The sequence below is a fragment of the Camelus dromedarius genome, chromosome 7 (assembly GCF_036321535.1).
Source record: "Camelus dromedarius isolate mCamDro1 chromosome 7, mCamDro1.pat, whole genome shotgun sequence".
NCBI lineage: Eukaryota > Metazoa > Chordata > Mammalia > Artiodactyla > Camelidae > Camelus > Camelus dromedarius.
The window spans coordinates 31,604,312-31,628,785 of NC_087442.1; the positions used below are offsets into that span (position 1 = coordinate 31,604,312).

General features: G+C 33.3%; 1 protein-coding gene across 2 annotated transcripts in view; it reads right to left on the reverse strand.

The window, feature by feature from the left end:
• The window catches only part of FOXP2 (forkhead box P2), a 500,104-nt gene that overhangs the window by 339,969 nt on the left and 135,661 nt on the right, over window positions 1-24,474 (reverse strand). For both annotated transcript variants that reach the window (XM_064487425.1, XM_064487424.1), the window contains exon 2: window positions 4,565-4,655. The gene's annotated coding sequence lies outside the window, so the exon portion shown is untranslated. The remainder of the gene's footprint in view (window positions 1-4,564; window positions 4,656-24,474) is intronic.

Sequence of the window (24,474 nt, forward strand, 5' to 3'; positions counted from 1 at the left end):
TTAACCCTTGTATTCCCTGAAAAGCCCAGGACAGTAATGAAATTCGTGGAAATAACTTTTAGGGGTAAGATACTATATATTGTATTAATTATTTACTGCTATATAATAAATTACCTCCAAACTCAAATGCTTTGGACAATAAAACACTTATTATGTCACAAAGTTTCTAAGGATCATGTAATTTGGAAGTAGTTCAGCTGGGTGGTTTTGTCTCAGGGTTCCTCAAGAAGATGCAGGTTACTGCCAGTTCCTCCTTGTCTACTAGCCAGAGGGCACAGTTCCTCACCATATGGACCTCTCCAAGGCAGCTGATCTCCCTCAGAAAAAGTCCTGAGATTGAGAGGGAAAGAGAGAAGGAAGAAGGGAGGGAGGGAGGGAGAGAGGAACAGAAAGAAGAAGGAACACCCAAAATGGATGTTCAAAAATCTTGAATAACCTAATCTGAAAAGCAACGTACGTCACTTGCACCCTGTTCTATTCTATCAGCCACAAGGAGGAACTCTGGTAAATATGGGGGTAAAAACACAGTGTTATGAAAACCAGGAGACGGTGATCATTAAGGACCATCTTAGAGGCTGCCTACCACAGCCTACCCTCTGGACCCTCACTGTTAGCATTCTTCCCATGCGCAATCAGTTCCAAGCATGTAAGTTGTACTGGATTCTTAAAGGTCATTTAAGAGTTGACTGAGATTACCGAGTCAGTGTAAGAGTGGATAATTGATAAAGAACATCCTTTGAAGTGTGATTCTCAAACTGACCGCTGTTCGGAATCAAGGGGGTATTGCATATACTCAGTGAGTATTTTTAAGACACTATTATACGCAAGGCTACAGGTAATATAGAATTAGTACTATGCAGCAAAAGTCCTGGGTTGGCTGAAAAGGAGGAAAGAAACAGGAAGAGTGTAATGGAAGAGGCAGAGATGTAAATGTGAGTTAAAGACATTGAGAAAGGGAAAAAAAAATAGGATATGCACTGACAAAGATGTGGGCAAGTATAAGGCATTAGTTCAAGATATACATATCAGTGTAGTGGGAAGAATATGTTGGATTTTGGGGTTCTGTTAGATCCTGGAGAGTATTAAATACCAGAGCAGGCTGTTTTAGTCTGGTGGTTAGCTGGCTTAAAACAATGGCTAAATATTAGGCAGGGAATAATGGCCTGTTGGGATTTATACAGTAAGAACAACTGAGAATTAAATTTTACAATTAGTGACAATATTCCTTTTTTATTAAATATTACATAATTGTAAAACCTCAAATAATAAGTTACATGGGTTCTAAATTAAGACATTTAATATGCTGTGGCAGACAGACTCTAGGCTGGCCCCCACGTTCATGCCTTGTAGAATTCCCTCCCCTCACATGGAGGCAGGCAGGACAGTGACATGCTTCTAACCAACAGAATATGGCAAAGGTTATGGAATGTTATTTCAATGGTTATGTTAATATACATACACATATGTATATACACACATATATATACATACACATACATGTATAGCTCTATTTTGCCAGCATTCAGTAGAAACTCTCCTACTGACTTTAAAGAAGCAAGCTACTGTGATGGTAACTGCATAGGGAGAGGGGAACATCACTGAGAACTGTGGATGGCCTGGAAGAGCTGAGGATCTCAGTCCTACAACAGCTATGAACCGAGTTCAGCCAAAACCCAGTCAGCTTGGGAGAGGATCCTGAACTCCAAATGAAAATGCAGCCTGGCCAGTATTTTGACTGCAGCCTTATAAGACCCTGATCTAAGCCACACCTGGACTCCTGACCCATGGAAACTGTTAAGATAATGAATGTATGTTGTTTTAAGCTTTCAAATACCTAACATACTTATAGCAATAAAAAATGAATACACATGTTAACCAAAACACAGAGAGCACATATGCAAATTAACTCCTTTTTACCATTTCTTGGACCAAAGTTAGAATGCCATGCAGGTCGCTGACCAAGTGGCCTGAATAATGCAAACTCCAAGACTGATATAACAGGGAAGATAACAACAACTAACTTCTTTAAAAAAATGCTTACTATGCCCTTTATACATAGTCATACGTTTAGTCCTCAAATCAACTCTACGAAGTAGGTACTATCATCTCTTTTTTCTAGATTCAGAAATTAAGGGTTAGAGAGTTTACATGACTCGTGATTTCACATATGGTAGGTTTATTTTGGAACCATAATTCAAACCTAGGCAATCTGGTTTCCAAGCTTATGTCCTCAGCATCTATACCCTACAGACTCTCTATTTACAGTCTTATTCATTCTGCTTCATTTTGCCAAGAAACACAAGCACACCATGTATCGGAATCACTGGCCCAGCCCGCCCCTCCTTAGCCAAATCATCTCCCTGCACAGGTCATTTACTTTTCAATAATTTAAAAATCGGAGCAAAGATTTCATCAAGTATGATGGCTAATTTTAGTAAGTATTTATGAAACTTACAGCAACTTCCTGTGAGTATGTGAATGAAGTTTTTTCCTGCTTCACTGAAATAACTGGTATTTTATTTGGATTTAATGCTCTTACAATGGAAACTCTGAAAGTAATAGTAAATATTGTGAAGTAAAATACACACACATACTCATCAAACTAACCATTTAACCATATACACAAGTACCCTCAGTTAGAAGCCCTATGAAACATTTTAGTTTCCATTTGAGAAGTATAACCTAGGGCAGGTTATACAACCTCTCTGAGAGGTAAAATGGGGACAACTATTTGAAAATAGGAAGATTCAACCAAGTATTCATTTTAGGGATTTCTTCGGGGAATGGAATGGAAGAGTGGAAAGGGAAGAAGAAAACTAGTATTTCTTGAAAATAGCTATGTATTTTCATACATACACAATTATGTACCTTTCTGGGAAAAACACTATTTTCTAAAAGTCATTTCTTTTGTGGTTCCATGATGTTCACTGTCAGGTAATTCCTGCTTAATCTAAATCTAAATAAATCTAAAAAGCTCCTGCTATTACTAAGACAAATGTTCTATCACTGCTTAACAAATGAGAATTTACATACAAAAGGTCTTACAAGGAGGGGCTATATCAGCATAACCATGGTCTATAGTAAGCATAAATCACATGACGTCAGAAAGAAGATTGGATGTAAGCAGACATGGGCTCTAATAACATCTAATAATCATTAGCTATAAAATTGCAACAAGCTATGTTTTCCAAATAATTTAAATTCTTTGCCTTTTAGTTTCTCAACTTACTAAGTAACGGATAATAACGTTAGCCTTACTTACATCATAAGCAATGCCAGAGTAAAACTGAGTTTAATGAAAGTGTAAAATGATGTAAAAAGTTGCTAAAGCATTTCAAAATCCTAAATGTGAAATAAATGTGGAATCATTTTGCTTGTACATCTGGCAAAACAATAAAGCTGGCACAAAACAAGTAGAAGTCCATCAGCAAAATAGTAGGTAACATACCTGAGAAATATTTGACTACATAATTCAGCATGTTGAAAAAAATCTCTCAGGGGAGACATGGAAGCTGTGTCTAGAGAAAGGTTCAGAAATGGGTAGAGCAATACAGGTCTCACAGAGAGGGTCCTGAGACCCATCCTACACTTATCAAGGTGAACTCCCTGAATAAAGAATTCTGGGATGGGGTCGGCAAGAAAAAGAAAGAATTCTGAAGAAGCTAGGGCACCACAGTTTCCCCTCTCTCTAAGGGGTAATACTAGTGAGAGAAGTGTTGTAACTTCTTCATCTAGAATCACCTTTTAGTTTCCTTTTTCTAATTATATTTTTATAGATTTGGCCACCTATAACATACTGGATGATTGATACCATAGTCAACAATGACACTGAAAAACTAATTTTACAGAAACATTATATATTGAATAAGAGTGGGAGATAAAATCTGCATCTCTTGGAAATGTATCTCATGCTGTCCCCATGGTCCCTACTTTGTACCAAACAATGGATTTAAAGTTCTCTAAATGGCTCTTGTAAATATCAAGGAAAACCGCCATTAGATTTAAAGAAGTACAACATTAAAAAGAAAATAAATGCTTCTTAAGCAGTAGACTTGTTAGGTCTGGAAGTTTATTAAAAAAAAAAATCAAGCTTTCAAGAAAAAAAAATCATTACTAGTATGCTAGCCTCTTTATTTTTTGACATTTCTACAAACTCCCCAAAACCTCAATATCAATTAGATCTTAACAAAATAATATTGAAAACGTCAGTATAAAAGGCCAGCATAACGGTAACAGAAAATACTTCAAGGGCTTTTCTTGCCTGATCATTTCCTTTCAGTATTTCAAAACCAAATTAACATTCTGCAAAAATTCGTGTTAATTTTCAAAAAAACAAACTGAGACCAAGTTTAAAAGGAAGAAGGAGCACAGCAAGGAGAAGTGACAGTGGTAAAAGCTGCTGTTGCCACACTTGATACGTCTCTAGTTTCACCGAGGAACTTTTTAACCTTTCAGCAAAGATATTTAACCAAAAAATTAAAGGACAAAATAAACATTAGAAAAACAAACAAACAAACAAAAAAAGTAAAACGAACAAGAGACTTATCACCAAAAGGCCACTTACCTATTTCTTCCAGATCTTCCACAAGACTTTCGAGTCAACCTTGAAATGGAGTCCTAAGTAAATTCAATCCCAGCATCACATTACAGTAGCCCTGTTAACAGAAACAAATAATTGTCACTGCTTTGAAAATTAACTTTGCTTTTATGTCACATTACTTCAGTGACTTCATAGAACAGAAAACATGGTCAACCTCAAATAAGGGTAACTGTTGATGCACTCACTGCTTTGTGAATCTTCAAAAGTGTATAATGTTTTTCTACATTTTAATTTAGCAGAATTTAAATCCTTTGTTTGGTGGAAAGCAAGGATCACAAAGACAGCACTAGACGCATCTGCAACAGATGCAGATTTTATTTCCCGCTCTTACGTTGATTTGTCAGGTTTAAACTTTTGGTGATTAAATTTTGTAATTTATGGAATAAAACTATTTATGTCTCAAGGTTCCCAACTGAAAACATGATTGATTTCAATTGCCTCTTCAACACATACTTAATGAGCTATGCAGGCCTTTTCACAATTAACAAATTGGTAGTAAGCATTTCCCTTTATAATCACAATGCGTTATTACCTTAATACTCATCTGAATTTGTATTTTCCAGACCAATTTCCTATTTAACTACTCTCTTCTCTAGTCTCTTACTTCTTTAATCTGAAAGATTAGGTCATACCTTTCTCAGACTAAAATGTTCTAAAGGTCCAATAAAATGATAGTACTTTGCATAGTTTATAGATAGTACATGGTTTTTGACTCACAAACTAACCCTGACTGATTGGCAGGGACCATATGAAAAGCCATATGAAGATTGCATTTGAGTCCGAAACAGGAAAGAGCACTGTGTTCAAGTAGCACGGTCTGCCACAGGCATTGAAAGTGATGAATGACATCATAGGCCAAATTTGTTGACCATTTAGATGTCTCATTAATTTTATTTAAGTCATTTCCAAACACTTTTGGCCAAAATTTATTTCTTCCAATGCAATATTAGTTACAGGTCACTTAACTGAAGCAGATAAAAATGAAACATTCTGGCTGAATCAGGACCCCAAATACTCAGTGCCATCACTATTCTTTCCCCAGATACCTTGGGGGTATATTCCTCAGAGAATAACTTGAAACCATTGTTTTAGTTAGTCTTAAGTATTAAGTAACCTGAAGTCACAAAAACTACGGTAATTCAAAGTTCTGCTCTTAACAGTCTAACAGTCTTTCTCTACTGCTTCTGTTTTCCGTATTTCTCTTAATGACAAAATTCTGCATAGGAGCAGGCTCCACCCTTGACTTTCCTTGTGCCAGTTTTTCTTCCATAATTATTTTTTGCCTGCTATATGCCACCAAAAGAAAAAGGTTTCTTATCAAAATGTAGTAGTCTAAGCTATTTTCTAATTCACTGGTTTATTTTCCCTTTCCAGTATTCATGCATATCAATTTTTCCTGAATCAATCTATAAATTTTAGATTTTTAAAGACAATCTATGAACCCCTTTTTAAAGTATATGTTATAAAAAGTCTATTATTATTAAAGTAAAAATCAAAAATGAAGGGCAAAGATAAGGAATCCACTCTACCAAATATTAGGGTATACTACAAAGCCAGGCACAGGGACAGGGATAGAGCGTTCAGAAATAAACTCACATTTCAATGAGAACTTCATGTATGATAAGGATGGTAAGACAAAGCAAAAGAAATGGTTGGTGCTGTCTCATTGTATGGAAAAAGAAAAACAGTCTCAGAATATGGCAAAAAAAAAAAAAACTTAGTTCCTTATATTACAGCATATAGGAATTTGGATTCCAACTAGATTAAGGAGTCTTAAATGTGAAAGTTATCTTTCCAAAGTAATTAGACAAAATTTTGGTGATTCTTTATGAGCACTAGAAGTAAAAAGCAATTCTGAAACAAGACCTAAAAAGCGTAAATAAAGAGACATAAAATTGATGGATCTGGCTAAATGAAAATGAGAATTTTTCAGTGAATGATACCACAGATAAATTTCATAGATAAACTGAGGGAAGACCTAAAACCAACAAGGAATCAATATCAGAATACATACTCAGAGGAAACTAACAGAAAAAATAAGCAAAAAACTTAAAAAGGCACTTTCTTAGAAGGGGAAGCCAAAAGAGCTATCAAATATAGTTTAAAATGCTCAAAATCACTTGTTAGCAGGAAGATACAGATTAAAAACCAATGAGATACCACTTATGTCATCAGAACAGCATAAATTTGAATGCTGGATTCTACCCAGTGTTGGCAAGAAAGTAGAAAGATGAGCACTGTCTTGTTTACTGCAGATGGAAGTACAAACAACACAGTGATTCTTGAAAGCAATTCAGAAGGCCTAAAATGCCAAGCTGTTCTTATGGACCCAAAACACTCTGTGCAGAACTCCTGTGTAGCATATATCAGCTTAGATTTTATTTCACCTTTTTGTTTATATGCCTTTCTCTCCCAACAGTCTCTCCATTTTCAGTAATCAAAATTAATATCGAAAATTGTAACTCAAGCAACAGCAATAAGGATATCATTTAAAATTATGGAAGTAAAGTCCAGAAACTTGTTGCCTCTGTATAGCTGGACTGGGCAGTGGAAAGGTGCAAGGCAGAGGACTGCTACTTTTCATTATAATAAGCCTTCTGTTTCATTTGATTTTCAAAAAATCTGTGTGTGTATTTCTTTGACAGAAGTCAAGTTTAAAAACAAAAGACAAAGCAAGCTAATTTTCAAAATAAACAAAGAATATATCACCACTTCAGTATACAGACTTCACTTAAATAAGCATATGTTATTTTTAGTAACTTAAATCTCAAGGAAAAAAAAAAAGTAAAACCTGTCATAGATTACTGATTACAGGAATGATAATGATCACCATCAGTGGCTATTTTAATTCTTAAGTGATCATTTGGTATATGATGATCACTTAAGAATTAAACAGTCACTTATATAAGTGAAAAAGAAAAAAACCCAAAAAACTTAAATCAGTAAAGGAAATTAAGAAACTGGAAAAGTCAAAACCAGAGCTGGGGAGGTTAATTTGAACTCTCTTATGTGTATACACATTCACACATGTGGGTTGGTTGCCAGGGTTGCCAAGTCTATGCCAGGGACTGTCCGGGCTCTGAGCACAACCCTGCTCTCATGGAGTGTGCAGTATAATGTAGAATATGCAAGGGCGATTATTTCATTGTGCTGAGCAACATGACGTGTGTGTGCCAGGGCAGTATTCATTTTAAGCCAAGACACTCAAACGCGACATTCTGGATAAAAGTTCACATTTACAAACATTCCTTTTTCTAATTTCTTCTAGCCTTTTAAATTGGATGACAAATTTATTTAAGGTTTGTTGTGGGAGGAGAAAGGAGCATCACCCAAACATTCCCAGAGAGTTTGAACTGTCTTCTTTTAAGGAACCATATTAGATGAAGTGAACAATTACTAGGTGGCTTAGTTTTGTTGTATTTTTTTTTCTAGGAACTCGTTGATAACTCAAGAAAGAGATTCAGTTTTCTAATATGCTACTTGGAACTCTTTGTTAACATTTTTTTACACGCCTGTCTTTTAATTAACAAAAATGAAGATATGTCCTAAAAGAAACACTATCATTTAATTATTTTCTAAATAAAAGGAAAAAAAATTACATTGTGCAAAGCTTAAGTATAAAACAAGTACAAGTGTCTTTTGAATTATACTGCAAAATAGCACAAAACAAAATCCTTTATCTCGTGAATTTCACAATTTGGAAAAGATACACTAAAAATGTGAATAATGAAATACATTTGTTATATAGGTCATAATGTGTAACTGATGTTCAAAAGTAAAAATTACACTAACATTTTAAGTATAGGTTTCATATTATAGGGCATAGGTCATCATAGAGGATGATGAGAACTAATAATTATTTTATTATCTCAAAACAAGTTAGTTAACTACAGCCAAATAAGAGGACATAAATAATTGTCCACTGTTTATAAAGGCTGATAGTATAATTAACATTTCAGTGAAAAGAAAATAAATAAACAACCAAATCCATCAAAGCAACAAAACTCATAAGTTTAATTACAGGTGTTGGGTAATGAGGATATATGCTACACAGGATGAAAGAAACAGGCTTCTGAGGAATGGAGAAAGTTTTTTTTTTTTTCAATTATTATTCCAAAGGCAGTTCATACTCTATATGAGTAGTTAGTTATTCTATTCCTGCAAAAATTTAGGAAGGGTTAGGAGGTATTCTGCAGCAGACTTTTTTTTCATCCAGCAATTATGTGAGGGGACCATCGTATCATTATCATTTGTACAGATGTTGTACGTATCAAGAGAAGAAATAAAGATTTTTTTAAAACTGGTTCTGCAAAGGCTAAATACTGTGAACCTGCCAGCAGAAATACAGAGTGCTGCCAACAATCAGCATCTCAACTCTGATTAACATAGTGTGAACTCCACAAGGGCAGGGATGCTTATCTGGTTAATGCACCTTTGAGTCCAATAAACCAAAATTACTGCCTGGCACACAGTAGGCCCTCAATAAATACTTTTTAAATGGATGTATTAATCTACAGGCTTATCAACATGGAACTGGACAGGCATGGAAATTTATAACTGAAATGTTAAGTAGAATGGACAATGGCTCTAAACCAGGATAGAGATACTACCCTTAGGTAATCCTGGTTCAAATATTCATTCACTGATTTTCTTCCCAAAGAGGTAAGATATGGAAACAAAGGCGTGTTCTGTTCCACTGCCTTAACTTAATATGGCACAATATTCACTTTATTTTGGCATTTCAAATAATCTTAATTGAGAACATACACTTTGGAGTTAAAAATATAAAATATTGTTTTAAAAGCTTGAAAAATACTGACTTAACCTATACATTAATAAAGTAGGATTTGTAGTTTGGGCAGTTAATACTGGAGGCAACCTGAAGTGATGACGGTATATAATACACAACTATAGTGCATATAAACACACACACATAAATGTAAATACTAATCATAGCTAATCTACACAAGAATTATTCCGTGAGTTTGGTTCTCAAATTATCCTTTTGTCATCTTGATGCAGCACAAGGTAAAAGGAGATTCTTCAGAATTCTAAGAAGAGGTACTTTAATTATCAACAAAAACTTGTATTTACTATCATTTAGCTACCTCAGGTAAATCATGTAAGCACTATCTCAGCAGAATGGGGCCTCTGTGAGATTTATTTTTGTTTGGTTGACCCACCTCCCTGTTAATAGCATCTGGATCTAAGAAAGTGGAGCAAATAATGCTTCAGGCTTCATCATCTCCCTATCAGGTCATTAAGGAGATGCATTCAAAGGAACTGAACTGAAATAAAAGTTCACCTTGAAAACAACTGATGCCACAATGAATGCTAAGTTCACTGATATCAGGGACATGGTTCAAAATGTACTTATTCAGGGATAGGACAATCTTATTTCTAGTCACTTTTGACATGTATACATTTGTCTCTAGCTTTGCATTGAAAATATCTATATTTTATTGGTGAGTTCAGTCAGAGAAAGTAAAAATCAAAATTCAGTCAACGAGCAAATACTGTTGGCAAAGTAGGAGGTAACCAGGCAGTCATTAAAGGATGAAGTAATGCTGGACAGTTACATATAGGATTCTGCTCCCTTGGATTTCTCTCAGAGCAAACAAAAGTCAGAGCTGCCTGATGGAACTGGGTAAAAATGCATTACTATATTTACATAGATATGTAAAAATACTTTAAAATCAAATTTCATTTGTTTGTATTTTTTTATTGTGGTAAGAATATCTTACATCAGATCTTGCCTCAATAAATTTCTCAGTGTGCAATACAGTATTGTTAACTGTAGGCATAATGTTGTACAGCGGATCTCTAGAAAATATTCATCTTGTGTAACTGAAATATTATACCTGATGAACAGCAATGGTTGAAATTTCAAACTGCATAAAGGCCTCCCTTCCTCATCACTGCAGTTACTGAACATCTGCTAAGTATCAGGCTTGCTATCTGCTGGAGACACAGATAAAAAATACTCTCCCTACTGACTGCTTAAGGACATGTTAAGCATGTAGCCAATATGCTTTTGAAAGAATGATACTCCCCAAAGCCAGAGACAGATTCTAAGTTAAAATGTGATATCATGTAATAAGCAAAAGTAAACAGGTGGTGATTGCAACTATAACAGCAATTTGCTATGTGAAAATAATCATCTATGAGGCAGAAGGAAAAAGTGACATCTCTGTCTGAATCAGAACTAAATGCCCTTCAGAATTTCTCACGAAGTAACAAAAAGAATAATTCTTATACTCCAAAAGCTGGAGACTTTTTAGTACATTTAAAATTTCCTCTACTTTTTATAAAAATAATTACTGGAAATAAATAATTTTGATGACATTTAAAATTAGAAAAAAGGTTCATAAAGTGAACATAACTCCCTTTCACATGCCACATAACTTTCATGAAAGATTTTCAAGCATATTGAAAATATTTTTACTAAAATAATTGTCAATTATTTGAATCAGAACTAGTGAAGTCATATAAACCATAAACACACAAATACATGCTGCTGTAACAGTCAAACTGAATGATAAATTTCCAAAAAAACCTCCCCCAAACCCCATAAATACTGTTTACCATTTCCAATAGGTTGTGGAAGAGAGAAAAATTACACCAGTACTCTTGACACCATTACTAATAGAGTAAAATACTAAAAACTAGAGAAGGGAAAAAAGCACTTCAGGCAATAAAACTGAAATATGAATTCTGACCCCACATTCAAAAACTTTTACAACTATAGGTAATAGGTTGAAAACAAGCTCCTGGGTTCAAACACAGGCTAGAGTTGACTTTATTTAGTTCTACAGAGGCATGTGCTCAGTGGGAGCTCAAAAAACACACAAGTGAGTTAATAAAAGAGCATTTCTTCCAAAACCACTTTAGTTTTTATTGTTGTTTTTGACTGAGAGTGTAAGACTAAATTAGAGGGAAATGGTAAAGAAAAATTCAAGAACGCTAGTACCAGAATTAGTAAAGCAGGTTTAAACACACTCAGATTATAAAGAATAGCACGTAGATCCAATTTCCTTTCACGTTCTTCCTTGTAGTAGGATGCCTAAGCCTTAAAAAATGCATCAGATTTAAAAGTGCTTCCTTTCTTTGTTTCCTTTTCTTCTCTTGCTCATCCCTTCCTGTTCTGATAATTCCCCCCTTTCCTTTTTACTTGCATAAGAAAATTACTATGCCCATTCCTTTCAATGTTGACCAATAATTGTTTTTATTAATACAGGTACCAAGTTTAATAGCAGATCAACATTTATTATGATCCTCAGAACAAATCCCAGGTTCTATAATTTTCTTATTTTCCTCTTTTACTTTCAGTGACAAGAAGGTCTCATTTGCAGCAAAATAACAGGCTGCTCAAGTCTGTAAGTCAGAGAAGTAAGTGGACAGGATTCATGGATGAAAACGACTCTGCAGCTGCCTTCTTGAAGCTGGAGATGCTTTGTCCACCTCTTTCAAACCAAAGGAAACGTGATGCAGGCAGTCTAGAGAACCAGAACACAACTCTCAGGGAAAGTCTTCTAAATTATGTAGCAAAGACTTAGGGTCCTGGGAGTTGTAGGACTTCCCAGTCACTGGAGGGATACATAGCCACAGCTGTAAGAAGTTTGATAACCCTGGACGACTTGGAATTTTCAGGCTTTCTCAACCACTGGTCAAATGATTCCATCCCCAAATCCCTCCTTTGACAAATTCATAATCCTAATCTTATACCAGTTCTCTCAGCTTTTACCACAATACTGTGTATTTATCAAAAAGGAGACTCTTTTACATACTGAGGTTTTGTGATAAATACTTCTCAAGGATAATACCAGTGTATTGTCACCCAGGACACAATATTTGTTTCATTAATGTTAAATTAATATTAAAACTACTTAAATTTATGAACCATTTGTTTCCTGCCTATCCACTTTTTATTCAATACTCCCATTTTTTTTTTGAAATTGATTATTCAGGGGAAGTTCCACCAACACTGACCTACTTCTATCATCTAACCTAATTTACACATAAGCCAAGATTTTTAAAAAAAATTTTTCAGAATTTATAAGCTCTTGCAACTTAAATTGAGCAATGTTGAGAGCAATGATTAAGAAAATCACTTTCCCTGGAACATGCTGCGTCAAGCAATGGATTCTCTTCTGAAGCCAATTTATCTTTAGCAAAGAATAAAGACAGAAGGTAGGTTCAAAGAAGCTAGCTCAGGTGAGGAGACACGCCCATTTTACAATATTGAATCTCCCTTCCATTTCTGCTTACTTCAGAGATGTACGTATTTCATCTATTTAAAGATGCTATTCTATACATTTATTAAATTAAAACAACACAGCTATGAAACAAAATGCTTTGATAGATTCTAACTTAACAGAAGAATGCAATACAAATTGTTCAAATTTCAGGCTGGCAGCTTTAATAAAAACATTATCTTCTCTTTCATTTTTTCTTCTTTTATTAAGAGAGCAGTCATCCTTTATCTGATTGCTGTCTCTTGTTTATTTATTTATCACTGAGAATAATTCATAATCATCATTTGATTCTGGGAGTTTATTTTATTCTATGTTCTGGGTGAATGCTCTTATAATTCTTGGATGAGATTCATATAAAAACCCCCCAAAGCATTCAAATCACTAAGAAATAGTCCATTTCATAGATATAGCCATCTATTTTGCTAGTTCTTCCTTTTTGTAAAATCAAAAATTTGTGCATATTTTACCAACATACAGTATGAAACAAAGAGAATTATCAAGGTCAACAAGTGAGAAGATTTTTGTGAGCTAAAATTCACAAAAGTATCCTTAGTTTTAGAATTAAAAGAGATTGTGATTATATAAATATATTGCCAGAAACTTCACAAAACACTATCTTTGTAAATAGTCAAATAAACACAACTTGAAAATTGACAGAAGAGAGCACCAACTTGATAGGTCTGTACCCTTTTATGTACTTTTTTTTAGTTTTATATTTTATGTGTGTTTTTATTTAGATGAGAATCTGTAGGAAACTGGCCTCCAACTATAAACTGGTAGGTTTTTTCTAATGACTTTCAGCCACAAAAACATATATACAGGCCAACATTGAGGATTTATTATGTGTAAGCACCATGCTAGGAGCTTCCCAGACACCAAGCCAAAGAGACAAGAAGTTTGCCAGGTACACACAATAAACATATACCCCTGAAATTTCATCAGGAAATCCAAAATCTCATTCTCACACTGTTTTCTGAATTATGTTAAAGTACTCTTGGCTGCATACCAAGTCAAAAAATTTAGAAAACCATTTTGAGGGTACGAATTTGAAGATCCACAAAGGCATATCAAAGATAAGAAAAATATTTGCAAGTATAGTCACTTAGCTATCAAAAGTGATTCCAATCAACGATTCAACCCTGCTAGATTTTTATTCACCAATATCAGCCCTCCTTAAAAAGAACATTCCTGATGAACTTAATTATTAGTCAGTGTGTTCTAATTTCTAAGCACTCAGGTGTATGGTTTATGAACCTATGTGAAAGGGAAGAAACTAGTTAAACTCTTTAGGCTTTCTTTAAATAGCTATATCCACTATTTCAGACATTAATTTCAGCAAGCCAACTATTTATTTTTATTTCCAAAATTTTCATAGATTTATTAGATTAATAAAGATTTATTGAGATATCTGCATACAATGTGTTTTTAAAAACATAAACAGTTCTCTCATTTGGCCTATTTATCTACAAAATCTCATAGAACATATATAAAGAGACATACATACCTCATAGATGGTTAGAGAACTGTTACAGTTATTATTTGTGTGGGTCATGTTACATCATACAATGGGAAAATTAATTTATCATTGAGTAAATTATAGAAATATGAAGCTTTCTAGATAAGCTAACTATTTCTGTATTATATAAATGAAAACTAATACTTGGAAAAATATAACTAAATCTGGTTTACTTCTTGGACAAATAAACAGTAATTTGAAAATTTACTGAGATTTTCAACTACAGGATTTTAAAAATAAGTGGAATTTCTGGCTCACTCTCAAATACAACCCAGAAAATTCAACTTTACAGAATTATTTTCCTTCCATTAAGACTGATCAAATTTTTTTCTTTTTGTTTTCTTGGGTTTTTCGTTAGTTTGTCAATAAAAGTACCTGCCACAAAGTAAGCTCTAAATATTTGTCTGAAAATGAATGATCATTACTTTGAAACCATATGGCTCTAGATTATAAAATGAAGTCATCTTTGATGGACAGTCTTAAATATATCCCTATCCCTGGTGGGAGGAAATACAATTCTGAAGTTCATGTCTTTTTGATAGTGATGAACAACAGAATGACCAAAAGGCTTTAAAAGTATATTTTAAAAGAGTTGCATTAACTCATTTAAGAGATTCATTTTAGTAGGATCACAACTTAATGCTATTAAAGTAAATCCTGAAATAAGCCCAGCAGAATCATGTAATTTGCATATCAAATACAAACTATTTAACTGACAAATATGTGCTAATAAATAAGGAAAAGGAGATCCTATCATTTTTACTTTCTCATTCAGCTTCTTTAATTTTCATTACAAATGTAGAACATTTTCCTTTCTACAATTTTTTTTTTGCAAATAATTATTTTCTGGGTTTCTATCCCTATTCAAAATATTAACAACATGACTACTCTCCAAACAATTTACATTTATTTACAATTATATATTGTTCTCTTGTATACGCCTAGGTGTACCCTAAGCTCTAAAGTACATTAAACTCTGTCAGCAACTTACCAGCAAATTGTACATAAAGTATGTGCACTATTTGTTTATTTACCTAGAATATCCAGTTTAAAATGACATGCCTTCATGAATTGAAACAAAGGAAATATCTCTATGGAATGTTCAGCTAGCCCGAGGGAAATCAAGCTTGTAGGACTAGTACTTAAGGTTCAGATAAATAGGTATATGTCAATTATATCTAAATAAAAAAGGTACAGATAAACACAGTGAGCTAGTATTTTCTCCATATAGTACTTAATCACTGGTCTGATTTCTCCAAAACAAAGGGAGAATCATTTTCTCCTCGATTGTTGATATAATTCCTTTATAATACACATTCAATGTAATACACACTCAACAAATGAAAGTTTAATTCTTCATGTTTTTCATGCCACCCATAATTTAGTGCTGATAATCTATAGTTGTAGAAATCCACAAACAAATACTAGAAAATAACCTCCCCACAACACACACTCAGTCCCTGAGTAGTCCAACAAATGATTTTTCCAAGCCGTGCCTTCTGTGGATACTCTGAGTGTCTGAAATTGATTTTCTTCATTTTAGCCTGTGAAAATTGTAGACTCTACCAATCATCAGAGTGAGTAGTGGCACTAACAGAGCACATTAAGGAAACAACAGCTTTAAGAACATTAGAAGCAACAGTTCTAGGATCACAGCCCCAGTAAAAAATGATGTGTGACTGTTCGCACCTGCTACGGGGTTTCTTAAAACACTATATCCTGAGAGATGTTGTATTTTGTTGATGAAAAAAGTTTAATGCATAGCTTGCAAAGAAACTTGAGTGGTAGTTTTCAAAATGTGAGGATGTCTGAACCCAATCTGAATTTTTAATCTGAATTCTTATTTGCCTAGATTCTAGTCAAATAAATATGTTCTAATATTAACCTATATATGAGGAGATTCCTTCTTAAACAAATACCCATAACAACATAATGGCCTTAACTCTATGTCCTACCAGGTAGTCTATAAATATAATGCTTTGTTGATTAGATTATAATGAATTCCATACATGAAAAGTAAAATTCCAGTTTACATATTCATGTGCATCAGCAGATAAATGAACAAAATGCGGTATATGCATACAGTGGAACATTATTCAGCTTTAAAAAAGGAAAGAAATTCTGACACATGCTACAAAACAAATGAACCTTGAAGACATCAGTGCTAAGTAAAAGAAGACAGTCACAAAAAGACAAATACCACGTGATTCCATTTATGTATCTAGAGTAGTCAAATGGTGGTTGCTACAAGATAGGAGAGAGGGAAGTGGGGAGTAATTATTTAATGGGTACAGAGTTTAAGTTTCACAAGTTGAGAAAAGTTCTGATGATGTTTGCACAAAAATGTGAATGTGCTTCATGCCACTGGACCATTTATTTAAAGATGGTTGAAATGGTAAATTTTATGTTATGTATATGCTATCAAAATTTTAATTTATTATTAATTTTTTTAGAACTTCATGTACAAATCTGTAAAATTAAGATATTTTGATACTTCTAGGGCAGAGCAGAAGAAAAGAGTGGAGGATGTTCTTTGAAATCTGGCAAGATTTTCAAATATTTGTTCAGGAAATTTTGTAGGAAAAATTATCAAGAAGAGGATTAGTAAAGGCTGCTTTTTCTAGGGCCTAGGAAGTTAGTATTTCTAAGTGCTGAGAAGATAACTTTTTCAGGTTTAGCAGTGTACTGGGTATGTGCTCTATGAAGCTCCAAGCAGTAAGAATATAATTTGAGGCAAGCAACATTTTCAAGTAAAACTTCTCTGAAGCATTTTTAACACCTTATTTCCATAGGAATGTTTTCTCATTTGCTATTTTTCTTCTAATGAACTCCACTCAAACATTTTATACACGTTATGAAATGATTATGACACCACTTTTTTACATTTAAGCACCTACTATGACACATTAAGCTAATCAAGGGCCTTTCAAATATCTACCTCATAGTTGACCCTAAATAAATTTTTTTTGAGTAGACTGGTGGCTGAACAATTGAATAATTTTATCCATAAACAAATAATTACTGACTTCCTAAAATATGTAAAGTTCAGTAGAAATACAAAGATTAAAAATTATATGGTCCCTGATAAAAAAAACTTTAGTAATCTCCCAAATACATTAATACTATAAACATCATTTTTTAAAAAATAAAAGGATACAAATAAAGCACTACAGGTAGTGTTCATAAACACGAATGATTACATACTGTTTTAGGTGAAGGTGGAGATTGGGAAATTCTGATGAAGGACTTAGCGTCACACTAAACAGTAAAGAGAGATGATATTTAAATAGGGGTAGGTAACATATGATCCAGCAATCCCACTCCTGGGCATATATCTGGAGGGAACTCTAACTTGAAAAGATACATGCACCTCAGTATTTATAGTGGCATTATTTACAATATCCAAGATAGGCAACAATTTAAAAGTCCATTGGCAGGTGACTGGATAAAGAAATTGTGGTATATTTATACAATGGAATACTACTCAACCATAAATAATAATAAAATAATGCCATTTTGATGGCCCTGGAGATTGTCATTCTAAGCGAAGTAAGCCAGAAAGAAAAATACCATATGGAATTACTTATATGTGGAATTAAAAAAAAAAAAAGACACAAATGAACTTATTTACAAAACAGAAATGGACTCGTGGAAAAATAAAACTGGATAGTCATATTAGGTTACAACAGAAGTTCTTAAATCTTTTTGCTCTCAGTGTATTTTTTTTTTTACACTTTCAAAAATTATTAAGAATCCTCCTTCAAAAACAGCTTCTGTTATAGAAAGAGATCGTCTACTTAAAGTAATTTATTAGCTATTAAACTGAGGGGTTTTTAAATCACAAGAATAGGTAAGTACATATTCCATTTATCAGAGCAATGACATCATCAATTGTCATTTAGTCTCTAAAAAACTATATTGCATATTCATGAGACAGTAAGAGTGAAAAAAAACAAATAAGATCTTAACATTAGTATGAAAATAATTTTGATTTCACAGCCACCATAAAAAGGTCTTAGGGACCCCTTTATATTCCCTAGACAATACTTTAAGAATTGCTGGGTTACAGAATGAAAAAGATGTAAGAAGACTAAATAGATAGAGCTGGAATATGCCTTATTTTATTGAAGGCCAAGCTATAGATTTTAAAACAGAAAAGCATTTAAGATTTTAATACAAGCAATCATATAATGGTGAGCTGACTTTACAAGGAATTTATTTAGTAGGGCAGAAATGGGTGCAGAAGTATGGAAAGGCAATCCAGAGACTAGTTAGAAGCATATAAAAGAATTTACCAAGGGCAAGTAGTAAGTACATGGGGACAATGCTGGAAGAAAGAAGAAAACAAAAACATCTTAAAAGAGCCAAAAAAGTTACAAAAACATCACGAGAACACGTAGATGGTATAGTTTTTGGAGGCCAAAGGAAGAGTAAGTTTCAGGGTGAGACTGGGGAATTATGCCAGGTATTTTAAAGTCAAGGAAAGTGATGATTAAGAAAAGAAATTCATGAAATCACTGGTGATCTATAAAAAAAGAAGGATGTGAATGACCAGATGACAAGGTATTTATGGAAAAATAGAAGATGAAGAAGTTTTGGTATTGATATAAAATGACTTATTTGAGACTTTGATAATGAAAGGAGAGTGAGCAATAACTTAAAATTGAAAGTGAATGAAAGAAAATGGTGATGGATAAAAGATTGACAAAAGGAAGAATGACAATGAAGCTAGGTTTCAAAGGAGCTAGAAGAAAATTAGGTCAAGAGAACAGATAGAAAAGTTCATTTATCAAAAGAAAAAAAGCACCCCCCTTTTCCGGGCAAGGCAGAGCTAAAAGGAGAGAAGTACAGAGAATTAGTCATTAAGAGAAAAATGAGTAGAAAACTGCATTGAAAGGAAGTATTATAGAAGTTGGCAGGGAGAGGATCCTGAGCAGAAATAAAACTAAGGGAGAAAGAAAAGAGGAAATTAAAGCAGAAAAAGGGTAAGAAAAATTTTATTTATTAGTGTGTCTGATCAACAGAGAGGAAAACTCAATGGTGAAAAACTAAAAGCTTTTCCTCCAAGTCAGAAACTAGACAAGGATGTCTACTCTTATCAAATGTATTCAACATCATATTGGAAATCACAGCCAAAGCAATTAGTAAAAAAGAAAGGAAAGAAAGAACGAAAGAAAGAATGAAAGAATGAAAGAAAGAACGAAAGAAAGAAAGAAAGAGAAAGAAAGAAAGAAAGAAAGAAAGAAAGAAAGAAAGAAAGAAAGAAAGAAAGAAAGAAAGAAAGAAAAGGTATCCAAATTGGAAAGAAAGAGATCAAACTGTCAGTATTTGCATATGATATATGTTATATATATAAAATCCTAAAGACTCCATCAAAAAACTGTTAGAATTAATAAATTTAGTAAAGTTGCAGGATACAAAATTAACACACAAAAATATGTTGCATTTCTATACTAGCAGACTATCAAAAAGAAAAATTAAGATAACAATCCCATTTGTAGTTGCATCAAGAAAATTAAATACCTAGAAATAAATTTAACCAAGGTGAAAGATCTGTATATTAAAAACTGTAAGACATTAATGAAAGAAATTGATGAAAACACAAATAAATGGAAAGCTTTCCATGTTCATGGACTGAAAGAATAAATATTGTTAAAATACCCATACTACCCAAAGCAATATATAGATTCAGTGTAATCCCTATCAAAATTCCAAAGGTATTTTTCATAGAAATAGAACAAACAATCCTAACAATTGTATGGAACCACAAAAGAACTTGAATTGCAAAAGCAATCTTGAGAAACAAGAACAAAGCTGGAGACATCACAATCCCTGATTTCAAAGAATATTAAAGCTATAGTAACTAAAGCAGTATGGTATTGGCATAAAAATAGAAACACAGATCACTGGAAGTGAATAGAGAGCCTACGTGTATACAGTCAATTACTTTATGACAAAGGAACCAAGAATATACAATGAGGAAAAGAACCTCTTGAACAAATGGTGTTGGGAAAATGGAACAGCTAACAAACAAAAGAATAAAACTAGACCAACATCTTAGACCACATACAAAAATTAATTCAGAATGGATTAAAGACTTAAGCATAAGCCCTGAAACCATAGTACTCCTAGAAGAAAACATAAGCAATAAGCTCCTTGACATAGTTTGTGGTCTTGTTTGTTTTATTTTAACTGACACTAAAAGCAAAAACAACAAAAGCAAAAATAAATAAGTAGGATCATATCAAACTGAAAAGCTTCTGTGCAGCAAAGGTAACCATCAACAAAATGAACAGGCAACCTATCAAATAGGAGGAAACAACTGCAAATCATATATCTGGTAAGGAGCTAATATCAAAAATATACAAAGAATTCACATAACAGCCCCCCCCCAAACCCAACAATTTGATTCAGAAATGGGAAGAAAATCTGAATATACATTTTTGCAAAGAACACATACAGATGACCATCACGTACATGAAAAGATATTCAGCATCATTAATCATCAGGGAAATGCAAATCAAAACCACAATGTGATTCTACTTCACATCTGTCAGAATGGCTATTATCAAAAAGACAAGTAACAACAAGTATTGGCAAGTATGTGGAGAAAAGGGAACCCCTGTGCAGTGTTGGTGAAAATGTAAATTGGTGCAATGACTATGAAAAAGAGTATGGAGGCTTCTCAAAAAATTAAAATTAGAACTACTATATTATCCAGCAATTCCACTTACAGGTATTTATCAAAGAAAGTGAAAACAGATTTATGCACCCCATATCCATTGCAGTATTATTTACAATGGCCAAGGTATGGAAACAAACTAAGTGTCCACTTATGAATGAATGGATAAAGAAATTTTGGTATAAATACACTATGGAATATTATTCAGCCTTAAAAAATGAAATATTACCTACCATTTGAGAAAACATTGATGAACCTTTAGGATATTACGCTTAGTGAAATAAGGTAGACAGGGAAGGACAAATACTATATATCATCTCTTCTATATGTAATCCTAACAGCAAAAAAACAAACAAAAAACCCAAACTCATGGATACAGATAACAGATTAGTCTTTGCAAAAGGCAGGAGTGGAAGGTGGTAGAAATGGGTAAGGTGGATTTTAGTTTAAATAAACTGAATTTATAAAAAAGAACACATAATAAATGTCAAGATTAATAAATATTTTGATAAAAAATAAAACCAACAATTTTCTAATTTAGTTACAACTTTTGCTCTCTTTTTAAAAAGTCAAATTTGTCTTTTTATTTCAGACTCCCTATCTAAATTTACCAGAGATCAAGAACTGATAAATTTGAAGACCATTTATATTGTTCAATTACTTCTAAAATAGAAGGTAGGAAACCTGCAATTAGTTTATGATTCATAGTCTTCAAATATTAGTTTAAAAAAAAAAACAGGGAGAAGATAATGACAGAGACTGAAACCCCAGGATTCCAGCTGGAATGTTAATAAGATAGTTTCTTAGGGGGGGAAAAATAAAGGCTCATACTAGATCCACATTGTCCAATATGGGTTGTCTGTACCCACATGTGATTATTTAAATTTATTGAAATAAAATTTAAAAATCAGTTATTTAGTGTCATTAGCCAGATTTCAAATGTTTAATAACTATGTGTGGCTGGTGGCTACCACACTGAACACTGATGTTAAAGATTTCCATCATAACAGTAAGTTCTATTGGACATAGATGCTCTAGATGCATTTCGTATCAGGGTGGGAAATAATGCATTATATAGTAGCTTGTTTTTGTGTATTTACTGTGCATCAGACAGTGTAGTAAATAAACACTTCACATATATGATTGCTTTCAGTTTTCACAATGATCTTTTGAGATAGGTTCTATTACATTTTCATTTTACAAATGACAAAACAGATTAATAGAGATGAATAACTTGTTTTAGATCATGTGGTAGCAGAGACAAGGTTGAACCACAGGACTTTCTGACTCCAAGAACAGAAGAATGAGGAAGAAAAATAATCCTGTGAAAGTGAAATATGGTAGTTTAAAAGTAAATTATTTTCCTTGGATATTCAGAATACTGTGAAATACACCAGTAACTACAGTGGAGAAGGCTATGTGAACAAATACAACTTATATTTAATGGAAATAAAATACCTATGCAATATTAAGGCACAAACTTGAAATGTTTTAAATTAGAAAGTGTAAAAAGTTATCATAGCAATTTTAACTCACTCGCCTTACTTTGTAAGTTCCTATCAGGTAAGAAAGTTATTACTGCCATGGAAACCACCACAATACAACTACTTTACACTTATATAACACCTTTCAACTGATGAGCTCGAAGAGACTTAGAAACATTAATTCATTAATAGTCCTTTTTATTGAAAGTGCATCAAAATTTACCTAATAGCATACAACAATTGCAAATCAAACAAAAGGAAGCTTCATTGCTCTCTAACAGATTCACATGGATTATACTCCATCTCCTACTATTTAAAGAGAGAGACAGTAATCTTACACAGGCATTCACCTTCTTGTTTCTTGTACCAAGCTGAAAACTATCTCCTATTGTTTTATTGTCAAAAATATGCAGCTCTTCTTCCACCCACCCCTTAATTTCTTTCTTCATATGTTCAGCTAATTGCCTGGGAATGTCTTTTATTACACAGACTTACCTGTGCAGCTCTAACCACTGAGATGTTCACTGGTACAAATCGTGTTCCTTTTTTAAAGGATGTATGACCTCATTTAAAATAGGAGGAATAAAACTAAAATCTGAAGGGTTTTCTTGGTGTTTAATTAAAAGTTTGAAAACTGGAAAATATAAAATCCTTAGCTGTTCATAGTGATCTTTAAAAATAAGGCAAATATTTGTTTCAATATTGTAAAAATATAATACTAGGCTAGAAAAATTAGGGCAGTGAAATGGTCTGTTTAGCACAGTATTTTGTTTTTAATAGAGTTATCAAAGGATATTTTATGATTACAGCTTCTTAGATGATTTTAGGAAGTTGGCTTCAAAACAATATATAACTCGCCTCCAATAACTTACTAGGATCTATCACTCATAAATGTAGGCAAACTGTTTTGGAATCTGCTCATATTTTTCACTTGGTGCACTTCGCTGTTTACTGAGCTAAAATCACTTCTGCCACATTCTATTGGTCAGATTAAATCACAAGACCACTCCTGATTCAAGCAAGTGGAGAAACAGACTGTTTCTATGAGAGGGGCTGCCAACTCACATTGTAAAAAGACATGCATTCAAGGGTGGGAGAAATTTGTGGTCATTTTTTTTGTTACCCACCTTAGATAGAACTCTTTCTGAGATGTGCTATGCTCAGATTTCTTATAAATGAGAATTGAGAATTTGTTGACTCAAGATTATTATTAGGAAAACCCATTGTTAACAAGGCTATCATTTTACAATTCAGTATTTTAAGCTTTGCCCTTTTTCTCAATGTCAGGTTTCCAATTGTTACCACACTGCTTCTGCCTTAGTGATCCCATTCATTTCTTCCCTGTTAATCCTCTTCTCCCAACATACACACACTTAACCTGCTTTTCCTGGTGGAAACTTGTTTTTTGACTGAGAAACCATACAGCACAAAAGCTGTTCATCATATACTCTCCAAATAAAGGCTGAACTAAGAATTTAGTAGGTACCTCTGAGACTCAAACGTCTTTTTCTGGCTACTCTTATGTTCTGGCTATATCTTTCATTTTAAGTCAAAAAGATCACTTTATATGGAAGGGAATATTATGAGGAATTCTTTTAGAGATTTTTTTATCCTCAGAAACAAAATCTGTTTTAAAATCTTAGGTAACTGAATGTAACTGACTCAAAACAGAAGGTCATTCAAATGGCCTATTTTGGTATAAACAGCTTTAACATATCTTGGAACAATTATTCTTTTTGTAATTCAGTCTGCCTAAAATACTTGTTAAACAGCTGGTGAGTACTACTGAATTCTGTTGCTGTTCGTCAATAACTTCTCCCCCTCATTTGTATTCTCCCAGTTATTCTACTTCTACTGTTCATCGGCTGAAATGGTCATCAAAATGTAATAAGTTGATCGAAGAGTCTCACATATTACTTTAGAATAAGCTTATTCCT